This window comes from Sebastes umbrosus, chromosome 7 (genome assembly GCF_015220745.1).
Source record: "Sebastes umbrosus isolate fSebUmb1 chromosome 7, fSebUmb1.pri, whole genome shotgun sequence".
Lineage (NCBI taxonomy): Eukaryota > Metazoa > Chordata > Actinopteri > Perciformes > Sebastidae > Sebastes > Sebastes umbrosus.
The window spans coordinates 18,597,234-18,622,918 of record NC_051275.1 but is presented as its reverse complement, the minus strand read 5'-3'; the positions used below and the strand labels follow the sequence as shown (position 1 = coordinate 18,622,918).

The 25,685-nt window shown below is 40.0% G+C and overlaps 1 protein-coding gene across 5 annotated transcripts in view; it reads right to left on the bottom strand.

Moving 5' to 3' along the window:
• Positions 1-25,685, bottom strand: part of grik4 (glutamate receptor, ionotropic, kainate 4) — a 334,598-nt gene that overhangs the window by 226,862 nt on the left and 82,051 nt on the right. For all 5 annotated transcript variants that reach the window (XM_037775509.1, XM_037775506.1, XM_037775510.1 and 2 more), the window contains exon 2: positions 22,748-22,951. The gene's annotated coding sequence lies outside the window, so the exon portion shown is untranslated. The remainder of the gene's footprint in view (positions 1-22,747; positions 22,952-25,685) is intronic.

Here is a 25,685-nt window from a genome sequence, read left to right as displayed (position 1 = left end):
TGATTATATTTTGCGGACAGAATTATTTGTAAAGATACAGCAATATGCCAATTCCACTACACTCAGCATTAGAGGAAGCAGGTTTAAACAAGTCCTTTTTGAAAACTTTTTGAAAGACTAAACAAACGGTAAACTTTAAGTTATTATCCAAACTGTCCATTACATCATATCTACCTCCTATCTCAATGTTTATGTCCTTCCTGTAACAATGTGTGCATGTAGTTTAGTTTTGTAATGCAATTGTCAACTTCCGTTACGTTCACTTATTTTTATTAACAAATAATAAGATTGTGATAATTGGATTGAACAGGGAACTTGTTTAAGACCTGTCTGGTTGTCTGACAGCTTGTGTTGCTCTCCTGGGGGGAATGCAAAATTAAAGCTGTGTCTAGCGGTGTCACCACGTCCTCAGATCTCTGCAATAATATTTGAAGGCTGACATGTTATCATAACCAATAGAAATGATGTCCAAAGCTAAAGAAATCAGACCAACGGTGTACAAACACATTTTGCTCTTGATGTCTAAGGGTAGAGGCGCATCATAGATGAAGGTCACAGCCCTCTTTTCTTTTGATATAAAGTCACTATTTTTGTGCAGAAAGGAAGTCCACTCTAATATTTTAGATATCTCTAAAAACTGGAAAAACATGACCTGAACAAAGCAGTGCCGGTTGTTATGGAGACAAATATTATTTCGACAAATGTGAATTTATTTCATTACGAAAACAAAACGTGGTTCAGGCTTTTCACATGTCGTGGACGTGTGATGCTAAAAAAATGAATTAAGTGTGATACTAAACAAATGGAGACACTCAATAAAGGATTAGAAATCCTCTCAGTGCTCTGAATTAATGGCAGGTCTTTGTGCCAATTTACTCTGTGATGGTCAGAGTGCCAGTTCCCTAATGTTTAGATGCTCAACACTAAAGAAGTGGTGTGACAAATGTAATGGTCTTAATCCATTCTGGCAGCTTAACACATTACACACAGCACACTGCAGATAGTGCTAAAAGCACTACATAAAATGTTGTCATCTAAAGTAGATTAAAATTATACAATTATTTCACTGATTAATAGATATACTGTAGATGACCTTGGGAGCTAGTGCTCAGCTAAAACTCAATAACTGAGCTCAATGTGCTGTTGATTATTAGCTAGATCTGTGTTATGCTCTGAGCCACAGTGAAACCTTTAAACCTTGCTTAACATACTGGATGGAGAAACTTTTTGGGAACACATATTCTCTATAAATAGCACTGGAATTTGGAAACGGAGCACTGAGTGTATGCGTTCGCGTAGGCGTAGAGAGACCTAAAGTGTCAGAGAGAGATGGAGAGAGGCAGCAAGAGTCAGGAAGAGAGTGAAGAGGAGATACAAAGGCTAATGTATCAGAGAGAGATCTCTTGCCTTTGTTCACCTTAGAAACTTTGGAGCTCAAGGACATCATGTCTGTGTTGTTTGGCAGGAACCATAAAGACAGGAATGACGGTGCTTTCAAGAGATGACTTGTCTCGCTTGTGAAAACACTGAAATCTGACTGCCACCATACAGCATCGCAGATTGACTCATTCAATGTTAGGATTGGAATGAAAAGCCCAAAATGTGCAGCTGATGGGAAAAATATAAATTTGGAAAATGATGGATATTTATTAGTTGTTTCTCTCTGCACAGCAACTTTTAACAAAATACTACTGCTACTATGACTACTTTATTGCTCCCTGTAAGCAGCAGCTCTTGGCTGCTATCCATTAATTTATATTCTATTATACCATCAGTTTAAAATCTAAGAGGCAACACTCCTACCAGAATATATAAAAATGACTGAGACAATAATATATCTAATAATGCCACCGGCCATGTTCAGCCATTGCGTAAGTCCTTTGGTTATATTTTCTGTGCAACACACAGGAAAGAGTGGCATATTATAGTTCAAGTAAAAACAAGTGTCTACAGCCATGCTAATGCCTCTATGAGGCTATACTTAGGCAAGACGGTGCTTTGAGATTAGGGCTGCCATCAACGATTATTTTAAATGTCAATTGATCTGTAGATTATTTTCTTGATTAATTGATTAGTTGTTTGGTCTTTAAAATGTCAGAAAATGGTAAAAAATATCGATCAGTGTTTCCCAAAATGCCGTCCTCAAATGTCTTGTTTTGTCCACAACTCCAAGATATTCAGTTTACTGTCATAGAGGAGTAAAGACACCAGAAAATATTCACATTAAAATAGCTGGAATCAGAGAATTTTGACTTTTTTTTCCTTGAAAAATTACTCAAACCGATTAATTTGATAATTAATTATCAAAAGAAATTCAGCAATTCATGAAATAGCTGACAAATAAGTGATTAATCGATTAATCGTTTCAGCTCTATTTGAGATAAATGTTAATGCCAGCATGGTAACATGCTCAAAATTACAATGGACGAACCATTCGACCAGCCAACAGACAGACCCACCGTCTGACTGCCGTTTATTGACTCGAACAACAACATCTGCACACTGATTAAGCCTAAAGTGAGAAGAAGCAGTACTTGGGAGCATGGATGAAAAGCTGTTAAAGTAAAGTGGGTTAGTACTGAAACCAATCGTGGTTATCTATTGCTACATCCATATACTGTACCAGCATGTTTCCTGCCAAACAACACAAACACAATGTCCTTGCCAGAAACAAGCACATATTAAGTAGTGTGTATTTTAAGTAAAGCTCAGCTATGACTTGATTTTGCCATAGAAAATATGCTGCTGCCTTGGTCATTGAAATACTTTTAAAAAAGTCACAGCATCAGTAGGCAGAATATTTTTCGAATCATTGGGCAAAAATTCCACAATAACCTTTCAGCATATTGTAATTCAAGTGTTCTGAGAGAAAACTAGACTCCTGTACCTCATCATGGCTCTGTTTTCAGGCTTTAGAAAATCAACCAAAGGTCATTTCATTGAGAGAGCGTTCCTTTTGGCTGTGCTCCGGTCATGTGACCAGAACTTGGTGTTCCTTCACCAGATTTCACAATGGCGGTGGCGTCACAAACTTTCTCATTTTACAGTTTTCCTCCGGTATGTTAAATCTTGCAGATGCCGTTAGGAGCACTGGAGGACACAGAGGAACATGATTTTTTTCAGGTTACCTGTTTCATGTACTACTGTCAGGATATAGCGACCGTTTTATAAAAATATTTTTTTTAAATCATATTTGCTCCAATCGCGCCTACTTCAGCTTTAAAGCTGTGATCAAATATGAGATATACTGTAGTAGGAAGTTGGAAAGAAGCACTTTATCAAGGATTCCTACACCACTGATCTAATTTGGATATGAATAAAGTAGATTGTGGCTGATACATTAGCACAATTCTAAATAACGATGTTGACGCTAATAAGCGCCTCAAGCTGAATGTTTCAAAACATGTACTGTATGGAGTATCAATAAGAGAGAGAGCACACTCAGGAGAAGGTGAAGTATCAAATCCCAGAGTTAAGCCTTGGCCTCAGAGCACTGCCTCCCGTCTCCCTGAGGATCTACTCCAGAGCTGGATCAGCATGCTAAGTGAGATCCTGTACGGTCAGAATAGAAACCACTAGAACACAGGCGGCTTAAGCGTCCGCTCCACTGTGAATAGCCAACGACGGTGTTTGACGCACTAATGGGTCAGGCAATAGACAATCAATTTTAGGTCAACTTTGCCTGACCACATCAACCTGAGGTACTGTATAGTCAACATACATAATCAAGGAGTTTGAGTCATAGACGAAAAATCTGCTTTAGTGATTCTGTTTAAATGATTATTACACTTATGGATACAAACAGTTTTAATTCAAACAAATAATGTAGGTTATTTAAAGAAAACATCTGTTTAATTCACACAGTTACATGCTCTAAGTCTTGGCTGGGATTGAGTTCATGTATGTGATTTCCATGTTGTTCATGTACGCATTGATGCTTACATTGCAGGGCTCTCGACTAATTTTTTTCACCATCCTCCAGGATCTGTCCCGAAATACAACTTAAGCCCTCCCCGAAATGAATGTGAGCCGTCCCGAATTTACAATCTTTTTTTGTTTTTGTATTAAAAAGTAATTTTATTGATTTATTTATAATTTGCAAGTTTGTTTTGATTTTGATGTTAACAATGCAGCTAAGCTAAATTAATTTATTTAATACATTTTTTCAACACATAAAATATTTTTTTATGTGTAAAAAGTAGCATTTAGTCAAAAAACACAATTTTGCATATGGCCCACAAAAAGCTAGAACCGGCCCTGCTAGCTTGTGCATCTTAAAGTCAGAGGAGCTGCTGGACAAGAGGCACTTAAATGCAGAAGTTGGCTGCTGACTCGTTAGAGAGCGTTAACTTTAGCGTCACTGTTCACATCAAACAGTCCAACGCTAACTGGTAACGTTAACATTAATACTAGCAAGCTTGCGTTATTGACTTGGGTTGAATTCCCCGTTGCCGCTGCGGCTGTCGTGAGGCCAGAGGCCGGCGGTATGTGCTGTGTGTGTGTGTCAGTGCGGGACGGATCGGGGGGGCACTGTCAGTGTGTATGCGTGTGTGTGTGTGTTTATGTTGTCAAAGAGGTTTAGTGCGCTACACAAAACGTGCAGTCACTTTCATCGCCATTCATTCTGACAGGTATTTTCTGTCACAAATTCGGCCCAAAATTAATTTTCATTCTCCCCGATCCTATTTTTTTGTCCTTCAACTTGCAACCCTGCATTGTATAAAATGTTCTGTGTATGAAAAACATTGCAATTCAACTCTAGAGTGAGTGACGGGGTCATTTTGCTCATGAGTATCAAATGTGTGTGGCTTGTTGATGCTCAAGTAGTAGGTGGTATAGCAGTTGTTAAATGGACCTTAGCAAAAGTTCAATCACGTCTTCCTTTACTTTCCTCTGCACCTTCATTCATTACTTTCTCTCAGCCACACCTCTTGGCTCTTATACATTCATATACTTCCCTCTATTATCCTATCACTTTAAAATCTGAAAGGCAACTCCTTACGGCTTCACTTAACACCATTGAGTGAGCCTAAAAGTTTAGCCAGATTGATCTCTGCCAGGCTGGCACCTCCTACAATCTGCTCCACCTGTGGGCAGATCAACAGTTTACTGTTTGTTGCAGTGTGCGAAACAGTGCCGCTGCCGCACTAGTGTACACACACGCACCTTTACACACAACAAACTATTTTGGGATATATACACTATTATTATATATTTATATATACATTTAAAAAAAAAAAAAATGCAAAAACCAAGTATTTGAATAGTGTTTTGGATGTTGAATACCATGGCAACAGTCCAAGCTTTCAAGCATTCGGGTCAGCCCTATTATTTACATTAAAGGTGCTAAACACGAAATTGAGAGCATATCTATTGCCTCTCAACATGACGACGGCTGGAACAGCAGCTAGCAGCTAACAGTGCTAACAGGGAAAACAATGACAACAGTGCTGACAGAGCAAACAGTGTTTACCTGAGGGTGGGTGCTAACCAACGCCATTGATCGGGACGCTCACACTCACTAAAAGGCACGTGCGGCCAGCCCGGCTATGTCGACAAAGCAGAGAAGCTCAGATTACAACACACACAGAGGGAGAGTGACTTCATTCTCTGCTCAGGTAGACATTACTCTATATTTTTACATTACAAATAGTTGTTTGCTGCTATATTAATGCTCTGAATGTCAAATAGAGAACACCGTGTGACAGCTCACATTAGAGGTATAAGAGGCAGAGAAATTTACCCTCCACGTCGCCTGTGATCCGGCCTAGCTCCACGCGAGGGATTCACAACTTGAAATACAAAATGACAGTGAGAGAGGCAGTGGCTCCAACTTTGCTCGCCACGCTTGGCCTAGCTGTATCCTACAGCTACCACTTCTCTCAATCACTAATCACAATCCCCCATCATAAATCCAATTAGTTCTCTGTTGTGCTCTGCTCACAGCTCCTGAAGGTGATGCCGGCATCCAACCACCACCACCACCCACTCCACCGTTGTCAGACTCCATCTAAAATCAGAGTGGTGATTAGTCTTGGGGATAATGTTACTGACAATTACTAGACCTGTCCCCATAATCAATCTAATTGATGTCTGCACCAAAAAGCTCTGTACATTCTTTTATTAACATTTTTTAATATCTATTAACTTGTCTCTCCTGATTGTAAAACAGATTTAGTGGTGTAAAAAATGTATAGATGGCCTGAAATATGAAAAATAGATCAAAAATCTCATCAGAGGTCTGTGTGCACTTGCTGAATTCAGACAAGTACTCCAGAGCAGCACACAACTACTACTAATACTACTGTTGCAATCTGCCGGCTTCACGGCTTGTCCACTGTGAGCTATTAAACGGCTGCAGCATTCACCTCCAGGAGCTTCCCCCTCAGATCACTGCTGACCCGAGAAGCGATCAACCAAGCCCTGATTAATGGCTCTCTAATCCTCCTTGGAGGCAATCACACTCAGAAGGTTGGGCCAAACAGTAACAAATGGGACATTCAGCAATCATCCTTTATTGCATCAATAACCTCAGGTATCGATTAATCAGAATTAAATTTTTAGAGGAGAAACGCCCTAATTGGTGGTGCGACACGTCTTTATTTCACACATAAAAGTTCCTGCTTGCATTTTCATAATAAGAGCCTTTTTTAATCCATTTTAGACAACTGGGCTCAGAGAGTGAAGATCTGTACAGATATTACCCCAGAAGTCTGGGGTAATATCAGGTTACCATGGTGATCAGCATGTGCGGAGGCAAGCTGTGATTGATGACATTAAGAAATTGAGCTTCTGGGTGAGCAGCACAATACTTAAATTGATTTTGTCATTTAAAGCCGAGGTGGTAGGGTACAGATTTCCCTCTTTTTTCACTCTCCAAGGAAGTGATATGGGTAATTTTGGCTGAGAGGGAGTGACTTGTCTCTGTCTAAACGATGGTGGTGGTGGTGGAGGTGGAGGTGGAGGTGGAGGCGCTGGTGCATCTCAGGGACAGAGGCAAAGACTTCCCTCATCAATCTAATGCCTCTCCTCCTGAGGTAATCATTTCCACAGAGCAACATGGCATCTCATTAGGCTGATTCGCTCTCAGTGTCAGTCAGCCTCAGACACCTTCACAACAAAAAAAAACTCTGGCGTGAAAGAACACACACACACTTAGATTATTAGACAACCTGATGGCACAGGATCTCACACCTACATCGGCATTACTGCTCAAGTGTTATTTTCTATTTTTGAGCAGCATTTATTGGTAGTTTGAAATGCTGAATATAATCCTTTTTATCCGTATGCTGGATTTCAAAGTTTGGGATTTATTTTAGAGAAACTAGGGTTGCAATTAACTACTATTTCACCTGTTAGTTAATCTGCTGATTATTTTCTAACTAAACAATTAATAGAAAATTGTAATACATAAACAGTAACTTTTCTACCAACTAGTTAATTAATCAACTAATCATTTCAGCTCTTTATAAGACAAATACTAGGGCTAATTTGTGATGTATACATTATTATTACATACTTATATATAAAAAAAAAAAAAAAACATTTAAAAAGTGAAGCATCTGAATAGTGATTTGGAGGTCGAATAGCATGCCAATGGATGAAACTTCGAAGCATTCAGGTCAGCCCTAACAAATGCAATAGTAAACGTCTCTCAAAAAGATATTCCTTTCAAATTGTAATATTTTGTTACACAAAAAATAGGATATATGCCACAGAACACCCAGACATTTTTTTTATCTCGTTCTAACACAGTCAGCAATACCCTTTAGCATTATTTCGGAATTGTGTGTGAATGCATTGTTACGTTTTAAAAAAGCCCACAAAAACTCTCCTGAGAGAAAACCCCAGCCACACAGCGTAGATCTTAAAGTGATCTTTATACCACCCAAGAAACAGCCCCAATGCCCTATACAGACAGATACACACACACAAACAAACACACACCACCAACCCTAGAGTCTCAGGCTGTGGAAATGGGAGATTTGAAAAAGGCCATGCCACAGAGACAAAGTGAGAGCACGCTGAAAACAAAATAGGCCTTTTATGGATGTCCCATTACATGCTTTGCTTCTTTGCCTGGGGCCACAATCCATCCATCTACAGAAATCGGCTTTCAGGTGAACAAACTTTAACCAAAAACATCTGCTTAAAGCCACATCTACCTATCAACTCATGCACAGCCGGGACCTTTAAACCAGGATATCATGGAAGAACTCATCTCTCTCACACAGTTAACAATCTTCCCTCTAGTATCAGATGACGTTCAACTTCTGGGATAACACATCTGTATTCCTTTTCCTCGCCTCTCCCACGTCTCACCTCTCTCTTTCTCTCCCCAACCGAGCCGGAGGAGATAAATGAAATGAGGGCTGGCATGTTCCCTGGACATTTTAATTAGCTAGTCTTTAATTCATCCTGACCCCCTTTCAACTTTGATCAGCCGGCGGAAGCTCTGATAAGGACCTGTCACTCACATGCAAACACCGGGGCCTGTTCAACAGCAATTTGTGTCTTTGTCATTTGCAGATGCTCTCTACCTGTGCTGTCGTGGGAAGAGCTGTTCACGGCTCAGTGAAAGCTAAAAGACCAACGAGAATGGAAATATGGCGCGTGAGCTCTGCTCATTCATCCTAACTCTCTGTTCACTACAGCGTGGACTCTGACAGGGTTGAATACAAATGCACTCCTTAATTATTCCGAGTCGAGAGGTTTCTGGAGGCTAAATTAATGTGTAACAGTATTAGCTTAAAGTTCCAAAGGCAAACATTGGGTTTCATTTAGTCTTGAAATGACATGAGCCTTGAGCTCTGTGAGAGCCAGCTGGAAGCAAAAGCAAGAATAAAAGTGCAGATATAAAACTTTCTGTGGGTGCATGATGATTTGCACACGACTTTCTTCAGTTCAGTGCCTGTTGAATAAGATCAAAACTGTTGAATTGAATGTCAAAACCTTAAACTGCACTGCTGACTGATGATTTAGGTTGATTATACATTTGCTAAATAAATGCCAAAAATATTTTTTCTTTTGTTTTCCATGCTGTACCGATAACATACTAAACTGTGATCCCAAAACTGAGGTACAATTCGTACCAAAAGTGAATTTCATGCACCGTTACACCCCTAGTGGAGAAAAAGATAACAAGAGACAATTACATCAGACACCTTCAATCACATCAGGCTCATCATACAATAGCAGATTTCAGATCATTCCTATGTCATAATACACCAGGGTAAGGGTCTTTGAAAGGATATGTTCCCTAAAATACCAGAGGTACCATCTCTATAGCTCTAGATCCGCTCTAGTTTTAAAACAGTATGCATCTAAGGCGTCACTCAGACTGTGACAGAACCAAAGTCGCAAGACAAATCCTCTTGCTGCTCTGTGTGCACTAAGAATCAGAATCAGAAACACTCTATTGATTGGGGGAAAATCGGGACGTTACCGTTGCTCTTATATACAGTATAAAGCATAAAGAAATATAAGAAAAATACAAATAAAGGAGTATGTAAAATACTAATTATGTACATAATGCTACAATATATATGTAGAGTAATATAAATAAATAAGAAATATAAGAAATATGTACAAATATGTGCATCAAACACTTACAATTTATAGCCACAGTGTGAATTAGTAAATAAAAAAAGAAGAATTAAATACGAATATTTCTTGAAATGTACAGTATAATTGCAGTATGAATGCCAGAGTACTGCACAGTTGAATGATTGTACATTTAAGTTAAGTCAGTATTGCACATAAGAATAATAAGAATAATAATTACTAAGCTGTGCCTGGCGGTGTGTGTGTGTGCTCCAAATCCCTCATGGCAAAGAGCACAGATGACTGAAATCCATTCTTCATGTATAAAACAAGACTGTTTCAAATAGCACTTCTTAACAATGTGTTAATAGGCAAATTATTATTTAACTATCTTGCTGTGATTCCCTCATCCAGCACCTCTCTTGTGATGTGCTATGCTGCTGACAAGTACAAATGGTATTTTCTACTTAAGGCAGCAATTTTCAGGCTGGAGATTGAATAAATTTAACCCAGTGTTAAATAGGCATTATTACTTCTCACATACAAAGCGTACTCAGTGTACCCTTTGGACATTTCAGAACAGATCTGGACTTAAGACGTGTGTCCAATTTTTTGACCCATTAACACCTCTAACCAGCCATAACCAGTCAATTATCAGCAAAATCAAATGAAACGCGGTGGTTTTATCAACTAGACGGAGTACTGTCGGCACCACAGTCTTCATGCCACCAGGCAGTTATAATCCAACTCTGACCTCTTCTTCTGCCACATTATCATTAGATCCGCCAAGTAAAATGGTCCCATCCATCAGCCAGCTTACCCAGTGACAGCAGCCAGTTTCTGTGCGACTGTGACTGGTGGTCCTTCCAATTTGTAAATGGGATTGGAGCACGTCTACAAAGCCTGAAACAATACCACCCCTCACCACACACCGCTGGAGCCAGCTGTCGCGTCTAGCCTCTCTACCCGCCGCTGCCCTTCATTCCCGTGCTGACCGTATCTGGAGATGCTGCGGTGACTTTGCCCGCTGCGCTCACTCATCAAACTCCTTTTCTTGCTCTCATAGTGTTTCCATTATCTGAGGTATCACGCCTCTCTCCCTGCCTCAGTTCCACTTGCTAAATCATCTGACAGTCTCCTCACTTTCCTGAACGCCTTTCTCTACTCCTTATTATCTCTTATTCTCCTCTGCTGTGCCTCACACCTACGGTCTTTAATTTTCCTCTCACTTGGTTCTTCCCTTCTTCTCTATCTTTAATTTTACCTCTATGAAACTCCCCAATCTCTCCCCTGTCCTCCTCCTTGTCTCTGATCCCAGACAGAGTACCTGTAGAGGATATGTACTGCCATTCAACAGGCAGCATTGGTAGTTCACAGTAAAGTAAGACATGGCAATTGACTCAACTTACAGAAATACGACCAGAAGAAAACCAACAAAACCGGTGAATTATGACAGACGATTTTATGCCACAGAGTTTAACCATGAATCTTTTATATACTTCCGAGACCAGATAGGTGCACATTCATAAATAACAGTGGCGCAAGTGGCGGAAAAGACCTTATGGTTATGTTTCACGGATTTGGATTTTCCAATTATGCACCGCTGTGCCCCGATAAAGCCCCACAGCAGTTAATAATGCTGACAAAAATCATTGCTCCATGTTCACAGGCTGCACAACAGGATATACAGTGTAACAGCCAAAGGTGAAGTGTTGGAAGAAAATGCTGCTTGGTCTTTTTAAGCAAAAAAGGTATGTATGTCTGAATGAAAGCCATGCAAAGCATCATGGGGTCTAACAAGAGTAACCTGCTGCGTTTGGTGTTTTTTTCCGCCCACTCTCCTGCTGTAACATAGAAATAATTCAACGAAACTCCAAACTAAAAACAAACCCAACTCACATATTTTGGCACAAAATGAAAAAACATGTTTCTAATCATTATTCTTCTGAATATACACTGAAATATTGTATATCTCGGCTGTCTATTGAAACACTCACGGCTCTATACATCTAACTGCTATTGTTACTTCTGACTGCTATTCACTCGCCAGATGCTGCCACTGATTGAAAGCTGAAAAGCGCCACAAGCCATCCCCAGCCTTCACCCATATGTTATTCGATTCAATTTAAGATGGCTCACTACTAATTACAGTCAATTTATCACACGGTAAACCAGGTATTTTTTTTACCAAGAGTGGGGGTGCTTATTTTGAATTTTATTTCTAACGGATAACAGACCCTCATTAACCGTTAACTGACAACATTAATGCGTTGCAAGCAGCGGTGCTGTGGTTTTAGTGTCTAACAAGCCGCCCAGCTGCAACGGTTAACAGGTTAAATCCATCATTTATTACCAGCTGCAGTGTATGCACAAAATAGACAACTGAGTCCCAACAGGTCACCAGACTGGGAGAGTTAGAAGCCACGATGCTGCGTATATTGTTGTGGACACATGCAGCCACTTTCCCAGTTAAAGTCTCCACCGTATCATTTAGTTTAGCTGCGAGGTGGTCAGCAGTGTGTCAGCCCGGCGTAACGTTAGCGAGTGTCCGACACACCGTGAGTGTGGGGTTGTCGGTGGCGTTATAGCTGTGAACGTAGCAGCGCTGTGTGTGTACAGTTTATTTGTCAGTGAATAAATGCTACGACTTCTCAGACCCAAGTTCCTGTATCTTGCAACACCGGCTCAGACTCACTTAAGGTGGGCTGTTAAAGTGGACCAGCTATTCTCCTTTAAGTGACAAGCCACTGAGTTTTGCTCAGCTTCAATATTACTGTTAACCGTTTAACCGCTAGCATTAATCGGTAAAAAAACGTAATGTTTGTTAACAATTAAACAGATAATTATTAACATCCCTAACCCAGAGTATATTTCGACAATATGTTTCTGTCTGAGTTAAGTGGTTGCTTCTTATGTACAGTATGTTCTACAACTTTTAAAATGCAAATACAGAGGGCTGTGCTGCTACTTCAGAGGGTTTTCTTAAATAAATCATTTGTCGTTCTGCTAATCTGTCAGTCAGTGGCTCTCAATAGCAGTTACACTGTCTAATTCATTCTGAGCTCCCTTCATAAGCTGTACTTCACCTTGTAAAAGTCTACTTCTTAACTCTTTCTAAACCCTCAGATCCCCTCTACGCTTTCTCCCCCATGTATATTCGATGTGCTATACAGCCAAGGCTTACTGCGTGTGAATCATGTATTATCCCTTGTCCTCTGCTCCTGCTCGTACGTCTCCCCTTTTCCTCTAATTTCATTTTCCAGTAGGGCTGTCAGGCATATGGAAGGACCTGTCTACCACATGGTGCGGGGCGCAATGAACAATTTATATTCCGCCAGTTGGGCCACAATCGCACGACATCTTCACAATTGGCCACATAAATATTGAGACAACTATTTAAACAGCTCTGATCAAACAGGAGTCAATCAAACAGAAAAAAAAAAAATGATGAACACAAAGAGGGAAAATGTGTCTGAGTGAGATGAGAGAGAGAGAGAGACAGAGGTGCAGACAGCGAGGCGGTGATCTACCAACACTAGAGTTTTAAATAACACAAACAGGGAACTGGAGTTGGACGCTCACGCTTATGACATAAGCTCATAATGTCTGATAAAAAGGGACTAAGCATCCTTGTCTGTAATATATACATATAATATAATACTTATGAAGGAAACAGAAGTGCTCAAAACCCTGTGATCCTTCTATAATCCCTTTTTTACACTCTGACCCCCTTCCCTTTATTTTCCCTTTTACATAATTCATCTTCTACATTGTTTCCCCTCTTTATGACCCCTTTGCTGTCATGTTCACTACCTTTAGTCTAGGAGTTCCTTTTGTTTCCTATGTTTCCCTGTCCTTTTGTCTCTTGTGTGTTTTCCCCTGGTTTGTCTAGTTTGTCAGTGTGTCGGGAGGTGTGGCCTTCCTCCTCCTCCTCCTCCTCTGGGTGGGCTCGGCTGGAGCGGCTGCTACCAATCATCACACCTGCAGTATATATACCCCGGTTTTCCTGCTACTCATCGCCAGATCGTTCCGTTGCCCTCAGTGGTATTTGACCTAATCAGGCTCCCTAGGATCTTTGCTCTTGTTTTGCTGTTGCTCTCATTTTTGGATTGTTTGGACTGACCTCGTTTTTTTGCTCTGTACTCAGGTCTGTTTCGTCTGCCGGCTGTGGCTGCTTCCTGCCTGCCTGCCTACTCCTGCACTCTGCTCTATGTTCAACCTGGAACCTGGTTTTTGGAATAAATATTCTTTTGTTCATACTTTAAAACTCTTGTGGTGTGCTGCATTTGAGTCCACGCTGTGGTCTAAACCAGAACATAACATTTGCTGCTGCACATCGACCTTTCTACACTTTTTAAAACTCTCTCAACCAATCTTTTCTGAACACCTCAGGCAGGAAAAACGACTCTATAGGCACAAAGATATGATGCAGATGATATCCCTGATCTCTCCAGCACCCAGACCAAACCTCCCCAGTAACATCATTTTAGCTGCTTTGTCTTCTTCCCTGCCTTGAGCTCTGTGGATAAAGCCTGTGAAATGTTCTTCACAAAAGCAGAAAAGGCCTAATTAGGCAGCTCCATGCTGACCATGTGCTTTAATCACACACCAAATGTTCACAGCCTGCTGCGCTGAGGGTAAACATATAAAAGGCACACACACACATGCATGCTCACACACACACACACAATCACATACAGATCACTTGGTTTTTGCAGATTTGTCCTCAAGTCCTCACTTATGGAAACTTTTGCTAATTGATCATCCACCCACATCTGAATTAAATACCTCCTTTTTTATATTTTTAAATGCCTTCTCATAGCCGTCAATGAAAGACATCATAGTGAGAAAGCCCATCAGCATTCCATTAGCAACTTTCCAAGAATAATGAGCATCCAGTCGGGTTTTTGGCAACAAAATTATAGCTTATACAGTGTCTTTCACAACACTGACACATGACAACTGTAACCAATATTTATACTGATTTCACAGCAATAATAAAACACACCATTTTAGGAAAGTGATATCTACGGAAAGAAATCACACTAATAAATAATTCAAATGAGGAAATGGTGAGAGTTGCAAGATCAACTCAATAAGCTCTCATTAAATATGAAAAAGTTAAATTTCATAATATTTGCGGGAAGGAGGTATGTTAGGGTTTATGATAAGTGTCAGTAGATGGAAAAGAAATTTCCCAAGTTTCTCATTCTCTTTTCTTAGGCATTTCAGTAGATGAGAAATTACATTGGGAAACAATTTTATTTGTAACAGAACTGTGAAGTCACAGGGGATCATCAGCTAAATACAACGCTTTATAAATGTCTTTTGTTTATGAACTTTATATTATTCCAGGATTTATTCCTATTTGATTTATGGTAATATTGTTTGGGCAAATACATACCCCTCCAGTCTTCATAAACTTTATTTGCTGCAAAAACGATCTGTATGGTTGGCAACTTTTTCAAACTCCATTGTGGCCTCAGTTCCACTGTTCAGAAAACTGAGTATTCTTTCAGTATATGACATAAATATTCATCAGATATGTGTGTTCATATAAATGGTAAATGGACTTGCATTTATATAGTGCCTATCTAGTCTTCCGACCACTCAAAGCGCTTTACACTACATGTCAACATTCACCCATTCACACACACACACTGATGGCAGAGGCTGCCATGCAACTTGCCCATCAGGATCTAATCTAAATACTCATTCACACACTGATGGCACAGCCTTCGGGGGCAATTTGGGGTTCAGTATCTCTACCCAAAGACACTTCCATATGTGGACCGGAGGAGCCGGGGCTCAAACTGCCGCTCTTCCGATTAGTGGTTGACCCGCTGCACCTCTTGAGACTTTTTCTTCACCATCATCATCAACTTCTTGAAATTTAATTCCCAAATTCTACTAGACAAGTTGATCATCTGACCTCACTTTTTACAAAACATCGCCAGCACTCCATCGGATACCATGGTGTATGGATATGGAACGCCAAATTACACGTTATCAAAGGGTTGGTATCGTAAAAAAATTGTAAATTGAAAAGAATAACAATAAAAATATTTGAAAACAATACAGGGAAAAATAATATATATATATACACATATATATATATTCTTCTTTTTCCCTGTATTGTTTTACAGCTGTAGAATTGGCGTTTTTTCACATTAAACTTGGTAAATCTACAGTTGAGTTTGACCAAAGCGCACTTTGTGATTGTTGGAAAGAGTAACGACGACAGTTTAGGTGAGTTTTATGTTGTTTGTGTCCAGTTTGATACGTACAGCTGATCTCAACATAAACAAAAATACACAAGGATGATGGCGCAAGCTTAACGGAGAGGGGGGCGTAGGTCTGCGCTCTCCGAGTGCCATTCTAGTTCATGTATTTATTTGTTTTTATTTGATTGATCTGTAAGTTTTCTGCTTATTTATTCCTTTTGTCTATTATTATATAGGTTTATTATATTAACCTGAAAGAATGTATTTACTTGAAAAATTCAACTGGTTATTCTGAAATGTCTCTTGGAAACAAGACAGAATTAATTAAATCGAGAAAAATCAACACTTGATTTTTAAAACGAGTTCATATGTATTGAACATCTGTATCTGCTGAAAATACAATTCTAAAGAAATGTAATAATTGACAAAATAACATGTTAAAATGGAGAGTTTTGTTTGTGTATGTATTGTGTTTCCACTCTCTCCAGACTTAAATTACATTCGTCATTAATGCAATTATGATTTACTGATTAGATTTCAATCATTATTGATCAAAGGAAAATCAGCAACATTATGTTTGATTATTTGCTTTCATTTAAAGTTCCTAGTTCAAAGAAATTTCCCAGATATCTCCCCCATTGACTCACATGTGTTTCTCTTTGAACAGTAATTAGCTGAGCAGCAACAGCACATTAAAAGAGGCCAGATGGCGTTCAAGCTGGATTGGTGCTGTGGTCAGCTTAGGCATCCCAAAACAAGTTCTTCTCTGGCCTCCGGTTTACAGTAGCATTCTGCCAGAGTCCTTGTACCTGTCTGCCTCAGTAATCTGCCAGGGAGCAGACAAACATCAGTGGGCCTTATCTCTACTTCTCAGGAGCGGCCAGGAAAGGAGGCAGGAGAAAGGCAGGTGGCCCAGCAGCAACACAGACGGGAGCACACTAAGGCAGACTCATGAATCCAGTCAACACACAAACACAAACAGCCCAATAAACACATGCATATGCACATATCTCAAACTACACACACACACACAAAGCACCTAAAAGTTATTTTGGAAAGAGGGCACCGAGTTCTTCAGACATGCACTGTGTTTCTGTTAAGCAGGTAAAGCAGGAATTAGCTACGGGCAGCGGCGAGAGCATCAATGATGCAGTAAACAAAGCGCTGCAAAGATTATTTTATGAGCATGACACACCAGCACCAGTTCAACATTTCCAGTAAGGCTGAGCAGAAGGATTTACCCAGTGGCAATATTGGATGCTGCGGCTGACACACACTGAGGGGCTACAATACACCATCTGTTCCAAAGTGATATTCAATACTTGCATCTCATGCAAGATTGCACATGTGGGCAATGAAATTGAAACCATCTCCTCAAACCACTTTCCTTGAGCCAAAAGTCAAATTCTGTCAGTAGCAGATTTCACAGGGCGCCGGTGCCTCGGAGAAATTCAATGTCTTTACAGCATCCTGTGTGTTCTGGCATTGGTATTCACAGCATACTGGAGCTGCCTGTGGGGGGATGTGGTGGCTTCAAAAATATGAAAAGCGTGTTATCCTGCATATGAATATGAATTGGGTTTTTTCAGTCTCTGGCACAAGAGTTTGTAATATGACATAGGCTAAATAAGTGGCATTACTTTCTGGGGAGCGTGCGCACAGTAATTGAAAAGTTTCTGGTGGCGACATGTTTTCCATCATTCTTTAAACACACTCAACATATCTAACTAAAGCACTGCCACGTGCAATCTGTTAGCTTTCAAAATCGATTTGATGTGGATTTAAAGAAGAGTTTTGCACCGACGTGGAAAAGAGAAGAAGTCACAGTGTAAATCTGAACTCGTAGAAACTAGGATATGTGCTTCTAACACCCCGTTTGATTCTATAAAAACATGCTGAGTTGATTGTTGATGCTGAAGGGAAACTTCCAGACAATAACCTATCCTGTCCTCTGAGCAAATAGTAGACGGCGCCATTAGGACGTCTATTGTTATTAGCGGAAGATGGCTCAGATAGTGGCAGATGGCTGTGCAGCATCCACCGGTCACGCAGGGACGTACATCACCGTTTTGCATGGAGGCTCCATACAAATAATGAGGGCCACTTTTGCTGAAAATATCTGTGTGCATGTGATTAACCCCTGATGATAATATAAACAACCGTTTAAGACCCGATGAAATGGCACTCGTACTTTGAGGGAGGGAGAGGGGGACAAGCGTTTGCGATCGGTGCGCTCAAGCAATAATTCCATGACAGACTTTACATTGTTTCATCAATGTAGACTACCTCAGAGATGTTTTTTTCAGAAAGCAATTCATTATTCTGGCGATAGGGTAAGAAAAAAAGGGGGGTTAAAACTTTGGGGTCCTGGGGAAGAGCTGATTTTAAAGCAAGCAGACACGTGGTATTTACGTCATATCTGACCTTTTTACAGTTTAATTCTCCCCACAAAAGTTATCTCTCGAATAACGCAACACTATCAGCTCTTCGTCCATGATACAACACAGGCAGACCGGGAGGAAAATAAATCATTCACCTGTTACTTTAATTTACCAATTTGGCGTTCTCTCTTCCAAATAATCCCACCATGTAACTATCCATTCGTGAAATTAAATCGCACATTTTAGCATCCTCCTTACTCCGGGAATATGCACGAACATTAATGGTTTGTAAGAGAAGCATTTAACAATGTAAATGGAAAATGGACTTGCATTTATATAGCGTTTTTCTAGTCTTCTAACCACTCAAAGTGCTTTACACTACATGTCACCCTTTCACACACACATTCATACACTGATGGCAGAGGCTGTCATGCAAGGTGCCAACCTGCCCATCAGGACGATGGACGACCTGCTCTACCTCTGAGCAACTGCCGCCCCATTTTTATATACAGTCTACGTAACGGGACCATAGACTGTTTATGAAGATAGACGACATGACAGCTCCATGTTAGCGGATGGGATATGAGCTAAACTAAAAAATGTAAGTACACGTCAAATATATTTTTCCCAAAGATCTATGTTCAGTGTTAATTTTTCTGATAGTTTGGTTTTAATTAGTTATTTGATGCTATAAAAAGGGGGCGAGATGTCATTATTGGCTGCTGTGAGTCTCTCTCGCTGACAAGCTGCAGCCGTGATCAGTTCACGATTGGTTCAGGCGGGTGACCCTGATACCGCGGCTCCACCGCCCGATCGCTACTGCGCAGACTCTGGCTCCAAATGAAGTCAAAATCTCAAGATGGCAGCTCCCATATCCGGGATATTTAGGCTTCACTTTTGTACAGTGGGAGGAAGTGGAGACGCGTCGTCCATCTTTATATACAGTCTATGAACGGGACGCGCAACGGAAGTAATCCTGGCCAGTCATTGGACAATTAATTGGCTATCGGCTTTTTCCTGCTCCAAACTATCATTATTATATCGGCCTTTAAAAGTCCACTATCGGTCGACCTCTGATAAACATCACTACCAAAAAAACTCTGACACAGATATTTGCAATAGGGTCCAGTCAGGCACCGTCATCTAAAAACACATCATTTCTGCAGCTTCAATGTACTGGTTTTGTCAGAAACCGAACAAATACAGTTCAAAAGAGAAAGTAAAGACAACCATCAAATGCTGACATTTTCTGCCCTATTTTCTGCTGTCAGCATCAAGGCTGAATTCATGTTAACAGAACATTGTCATCTGTACTTTGTTTTCTTGCTGACTGTAGTCTGGGTCAGATTGTTTGAACTACACACAACCACAAGCCTATAACACACATATACACACACAGTCATCACATCCTGAGGAAAAAAAAACTGCAATAGCCGTTTTAAAATCTCTATTGATTGTTTGAACTAGGAGATTAGCCTGAGAGAAGCCAGGTGCTGAGGTTTTGCTCAAAAGCTGCTGCAAACTCACACTATCGATTAAAACATGAAATACCTCAGAATTTTAAAACTGCATGTAGGTTATTTTGATATGCAGACACACAAGCTCTACTGATATACAGTATATACCGATCAGCCTTAACATTAAGACCACTGACAGGGGAAGTGAATAACATTGACATCTCATTACAATGGCACCTGGCAGGGGGTGGGATATATTAGACAGCAAGTGAACATTTTGAACTTTGAATTTTGTGTTGGAAGCAGAAAAAATGGGCAAGCGTAAGGATGTGAGCAAAGGGCCAAATTGTGATGGCTAGACGACTGGATCAGAGCATCTCCAAAACTGTAGCTCTTGTGGGATGTTCCCGGTCTGCAGTAGTCAGGACCTCCAAAACCACCAAAAGAGGTCTAAGGAAGGGAAACCGGTGAACCGGCGACAGGGTCAGACCCAAGGCTCATTGCTGCACATGGGGAGCAAAGGCTGGCCCGTGTTTCCGATCAAATAGAAGAGCTACTGTAGCTCAAACTGCTGAAAAAGTTAATGCTGGTTCCGATAGAAAGGTGTCAGAACACACAGTGCATTGCAGTTTGTTGCGTATGGGGCTTTGTAGCCGCAGACCGTTCAGGGTGCCCATGCTGTCCTAATGTTATGACTGATCAGTGTATATATACATGTATATAAATGTCATCTTTATACTAAAGTTAGAAGTACTGTATCATCAGTTATAAACAATCCATGCAGTAACAGCATTCAATGTGCGTTGTTTTATTAGTCGCCTTTCTTTGGAACTAAATTCTGATTTTCATTTTATGATTATGTTTAATTTGTTATGGTATATAATGATAAAAAATAGTTGCAGTAATTTCCAGTTTGCTCATAATTTAAGCATTTGCTTGACGAAAAAAAGTTATATTTATGACTACAAATAAGTCTGTCCCCATTGTTGAGAAGAACCTTTAGTATTATGTAAGCTCTCCCTTTAAACTATAGTGCTACAGATGAGCCAAAGAGAAGTATTTTGCACAGGAGCACAGAAGCTATGAAGAATGTGGAATGATTGACACTCACAACGACTGTCACAAAACAAAACAAAAAAATCCAGGATATCTTTAAAAAGATACTTATCATGGGAAAATTCTCCTAAAAATCAGTTACCTTTAAACTGTTGAGAGAAAATGAGAGCAGGTAACAGAAGGTACAAGTTCATCCACCAGGCTTGTTGAGATCACTAAGGAGGGGAAACCAGTAAAAAAAATATATAATACAGAAAATGCACTTTTTTTTTTTTATGGATCCATTCTACATGGACGGACAAAAACCTCTCGGCTGAAGAAATCTCAATAAAGTAATCCCCTTTCACGCAAACAATGCTAAATTATAGTCCAATAAGGAGCTTTCGTTGTCACAAGTAAGAGCTGTAAAAACATTTTGTGATGGTGGAAAAAAAAGTCTGCTTTTTCTTTTTTTTAACGCATTGTGGCGCTCACAGAATAGAAGGGAGAGTGTGTCACTGTTAGGTTGCTGTGAGCAATTTGGCCTGGACCCAATTTGGCCTTGAATAAAATAATTTCTTTTACATTTAATTACAGTTACAGCAATCACTTCTGAAGCTGGAAGTACTTCTCAAGCAGTTTAAAGGGAGGCTTGACCCTGAAAGCTTTTATGATGTTACAGTTAAGTCATCAGCCTGTGATGTGCAGTGTGTCCGGGGGGTTATTTTGTGGTGTCAAAATCACCTTCTCCTTATTTTTCTTTACCCTGCCTCATCTGCTTCTAATTCAGTTAGCGTTTTCCTGCATTTTCCAGAATTACTTTCAGCAACTCCCAGAGAACTTGCCCTGGGTTTGTCGCATTCACCAATGCTTTTATTTATATTATAGATGGAGCGAGCAATGCAGAATACTAATCACAATGGTAAGAGCAAAAGTGTGCCTTTTCCTTGGCTCGGTTGTTTCTTTCATCAACACCAGACCTTTTTGGAATCGCTGACAAAATTGGAGACGTGAGCAGCTATTCAGAGGTCCATCCTGATGATTAGATTGCTGATAATTAACCTCTTGAACCCAGATGTTCCTCTTCGGTTTCGTCAATATTATAACACACTTTTTCAACACTGTCAAAAATAGACCCTCTGTCTGCTTGTACCACTGCTTCGTTTCAGTGATGCTACTGAACTGTGTGGGACCTTTATTTGAGTGATCTATTCAAATCTGATGCTGCATCATATCAAATATAGATACCTGTGCATTATTTATACATATTGTTTTTTTTTTATTTCAGCATGGCATATTTGGTATCGTTGGGAAACTTTTGGAGCTTCGCTAAAATAGAAATCTAACACTTTTAACAAAAGCCAATTAAATGTGTTTGTAATGCTGGATCCAGGGGTAGAATAGTTTAAAAGACAGTCTAGCTGTGCTAAAAAATGATTTGGCATGATATTAGGTTTTCTAAATTTGGCTACTGATGTGCCAAAAAACACAAATTAATGCAGAGTATATCACCAATAGCTGTTTTTTATACTTCTATCTGGGGCTGTCAAAGTTAACGCGATAACGCGTTTAAGTAATTTTGATTTAAGCTTGTTTTGAGCATATTTTTTTATGCTAAATGCAGTACCTGTGAGGGTTACTGGACAATGTGTCATTGTTTTGTGTTGTGAATTGATTTCCAATATAATATATATATATATATATATATACATACATTTGCATAAAGCACGCATATTTGCCCACTCCCATGTTGATAAGAGTATTAAATACTTGACAAATCTTCCTTTAAGGTACATTTTGAACAGATAAAAAATGTGTGTAATTGCGATTGACTATGGAAAATGATCGGATTAATAGCGGTTAAATTTGTCAATCGATTGACAGCCTTACTTCTATCACTTTCATGCGCTCATAATTTCCAATATAACACATAAAAAGTCAGATAAATCTCTGCAATATTCCCTTTAGGTTTATGGACATGACAGGCCGAGAAACCTTAGCCTAAACTCATTGTGATTCATTACGGCCTCTCTCTCCTCCACTCTCTCCATGCGGTCATTGAATAGGGCAGGTGAGTGGCGGCTGATTACCAAACATCTTCTCCTACCTTTGATCTCCTGAGGTGTGGGGCTCTAATCCATCTTGCAGCACAGGAGGCTGTCTGATCTGGGTGGTTGCGGTAGCCACTTAGCTTCTCCTCATCTCACATACACACACAGTATGTGCCCCCGGCTCTCGCACAAGTGTGTATATATACACACACACACACACACAGTTTGGGCTCCGAAAGCTGTGCTGCTGCGTACACACACTGTAAGAGAAAAAGAGATAAGACTCATGAGTCAGAAAACACGAGAGGATGAATGTGATTTTATGAGGCATAGACATATTATCAAGGAGCACGATCAATTTCACACTGTACAGGCTTTTAGTAACACTGAGACAAAGACATTCTATTGTTGTAGATCCCCTTATGGGAGCGTATGAAAATCTAAAGACTCATAAAGGCATACTTTGTCCTGCTCAGAATAAACTATGCATTTTTCAAAAAGCAACTTCAGAACAATATTGCAATATATAAATCATATCTCTGGTCAGGAATCAGCTTCTGCAGTCCTATTGCTGAGGACAGCTATTGAGTTTGGAATCTGCACTGTAAACCGCAGTTTCGAAGTTCACAGTCCCGTTTTGCTGATGGTTTTGTTTTACTGTTTGTCCCTTACTCAGCCAAATACCCTTCCTCTTTACATAGCGCATTCAACATTTTTCATACTGTCACTACTTTGAACGGGCTCTGAAACGTATCATTAGCATTCAAAACAAGGTCTAGCTCACAATATTGTGAGACAATTCCCACGGTGAATGAGACAGTAAATGTCACTTACAAGATGTGCATTAATCTCACGTCATTGCATTTTAATGGCTCAGAGGAGAATTAAACTTCTCCCCAGAGATCAACCTAAACACTTAACACCACGGTTAAATCGTCACAGCAGATGCACAACCTGCCATGCCACCAACTGTTAGCACATACAAACTACACAGAAGCATGCACATACACACACATAACACATGCATCAGTGACCTTCAGTCATAAACAGGTTCTCCTAACTACTGTCACGCCATCTAAATGACTGATTCTCAACTTGATGGCCAAAGATTTATCAAAAGTTTGACTTTTATGAATATTAAAGCTGCTACTGTATGTGTACAGTTTGAAACTTTCTGGCTTTAGCATCATCCAGTATCAAAAACGATGATTTGGTCAACAGCACGGCATGCCACCACACCCCTTGTTTCACTGATCCCACATGGGGATCACTTTCTGAAGGGGGCAATCCAACATGCACGCTCTATTTCTGACTCTTCTCGTGTGTCTCACAGAAAAGACTGGCAGGAAAGTCTACGTCGTTTTCCCCACATTTAAACAATAATCACGTCTTGCACCTCTCCACGAAGGTTTGCCCTTCACCCCGCCTTCGGAACAGCTGTCAACACTTTCACCTTCCAACGTGGTCGGACAACACGTCGTAAACGCAAGCTCTTTTCAAGCAAACCTCCACCTTCCTATCCCATTCTGACCGACATTGTGACGTCTGTGGTCAGTAAACGCACTTCAGCTGACTCTCCTCTCGACAAAGGTTATACGTAGGTTGTAGGCTGCCCAATTTTGGTGAACTGGCATTTCTATCGGGGGAAGGAAATCAAATGATACTGATGTTAAAACATAATTTAAAAGACTCCCCCAAAAAGAATGCGAGAAAGGAAGAAAAAATAAAGAGAGAAGGAGGGAGAAAAGGGGAGAGGAAGTATTAGAAAGCATGTGTGGGCAAGTAAAGGTGAAGACGTGAAACTGATGACTAATTGTTAATATTTGATGTAATTCTCTGGTTTAGCAGTGCAGTGTAATAGGGTTAGGTACCGTTCACATTTGAACCGATACCGGTACCCAATGGTACCTTTTTTCAGTACTTTACTGTAGAGCTGCAACAATTAGTTGTCTTTTAAGTTATTTGCTAACTATTTTGATAATCAATTAATTGGTGTGAGTAATTTTAAGTGTCTTAAATGTGAATATTTTCTGGTTTCTTTGCTAACAACATGTGCGATCAGAATCATTTGAAAGATGTTATAATCACATAAATCACATAGTGGCTTTAAACCCTTTAAGAAACCGATTGCATAAAGTACTTTAGGAATGCAAAACAATTGAATAATTCTTAAGCAAAACATCATTGCAGCAGAATAATTGCAGTTTCATTGCTATTTGGGGTCTCTTATTTGGCCATCTAGGTAAACCACATGCTATTATATTGTCGATAAACAATGGTTTCGTTCTGGCAGTTTGTCTATGCAGTAGTGATGCCATTATATTTGGCTGTGTCCTCTGTTGACAGACTGTAAAACAGATTAATAGTGCTACTTTATACTGGTAACAGGAAAACAGAGATACTGCTAGCACTGCTACTTTACCAACTTGAATTTGTCTTGAGAGTCCTCCAATGGCTCAAGTACATTTACAGAGATGAATCAATTGTTGCATTCAAAGCACTGTTTTATTCAGTCGGGAAATCCACTTGTCTGTAATTACTTGCAATGAGCTTTAAAGAATGTATGTATCCAGCTTACAGACGACTTACAGTAGGCACAGAATAAAAGGTTAGATCAAATGAATATTTGAAGCTTTTGGAGGGGACGTGGGATAAATAATAATGGGGAAACTCTTGAAGTGCTGACATATGTAAAGTTTCACCAGAAAGGATATTGTTGCTGAAGCCTGCTCTCCTCTCTAACTCATTTCTCCTCCATCCTCCTCCTTCCTCCCCCTTTTTTTTCCCATTCTTCTCTCTGCCTTATAGCTTCAGGCTGCTGTTTACAAGCCAAAGGTACAGACTCTACTTCCTGTCAAACACTGCCCAAAGGACTAAAATCCCTAATGTACTGCCTGCCCTTACCATTAAAAAAAACACTGTTACTTCTACACCTTTTAAGCAGTGACATTGCATGGTAAGCCTGAAGTAGAGCCTCAACACATCAAATAAATT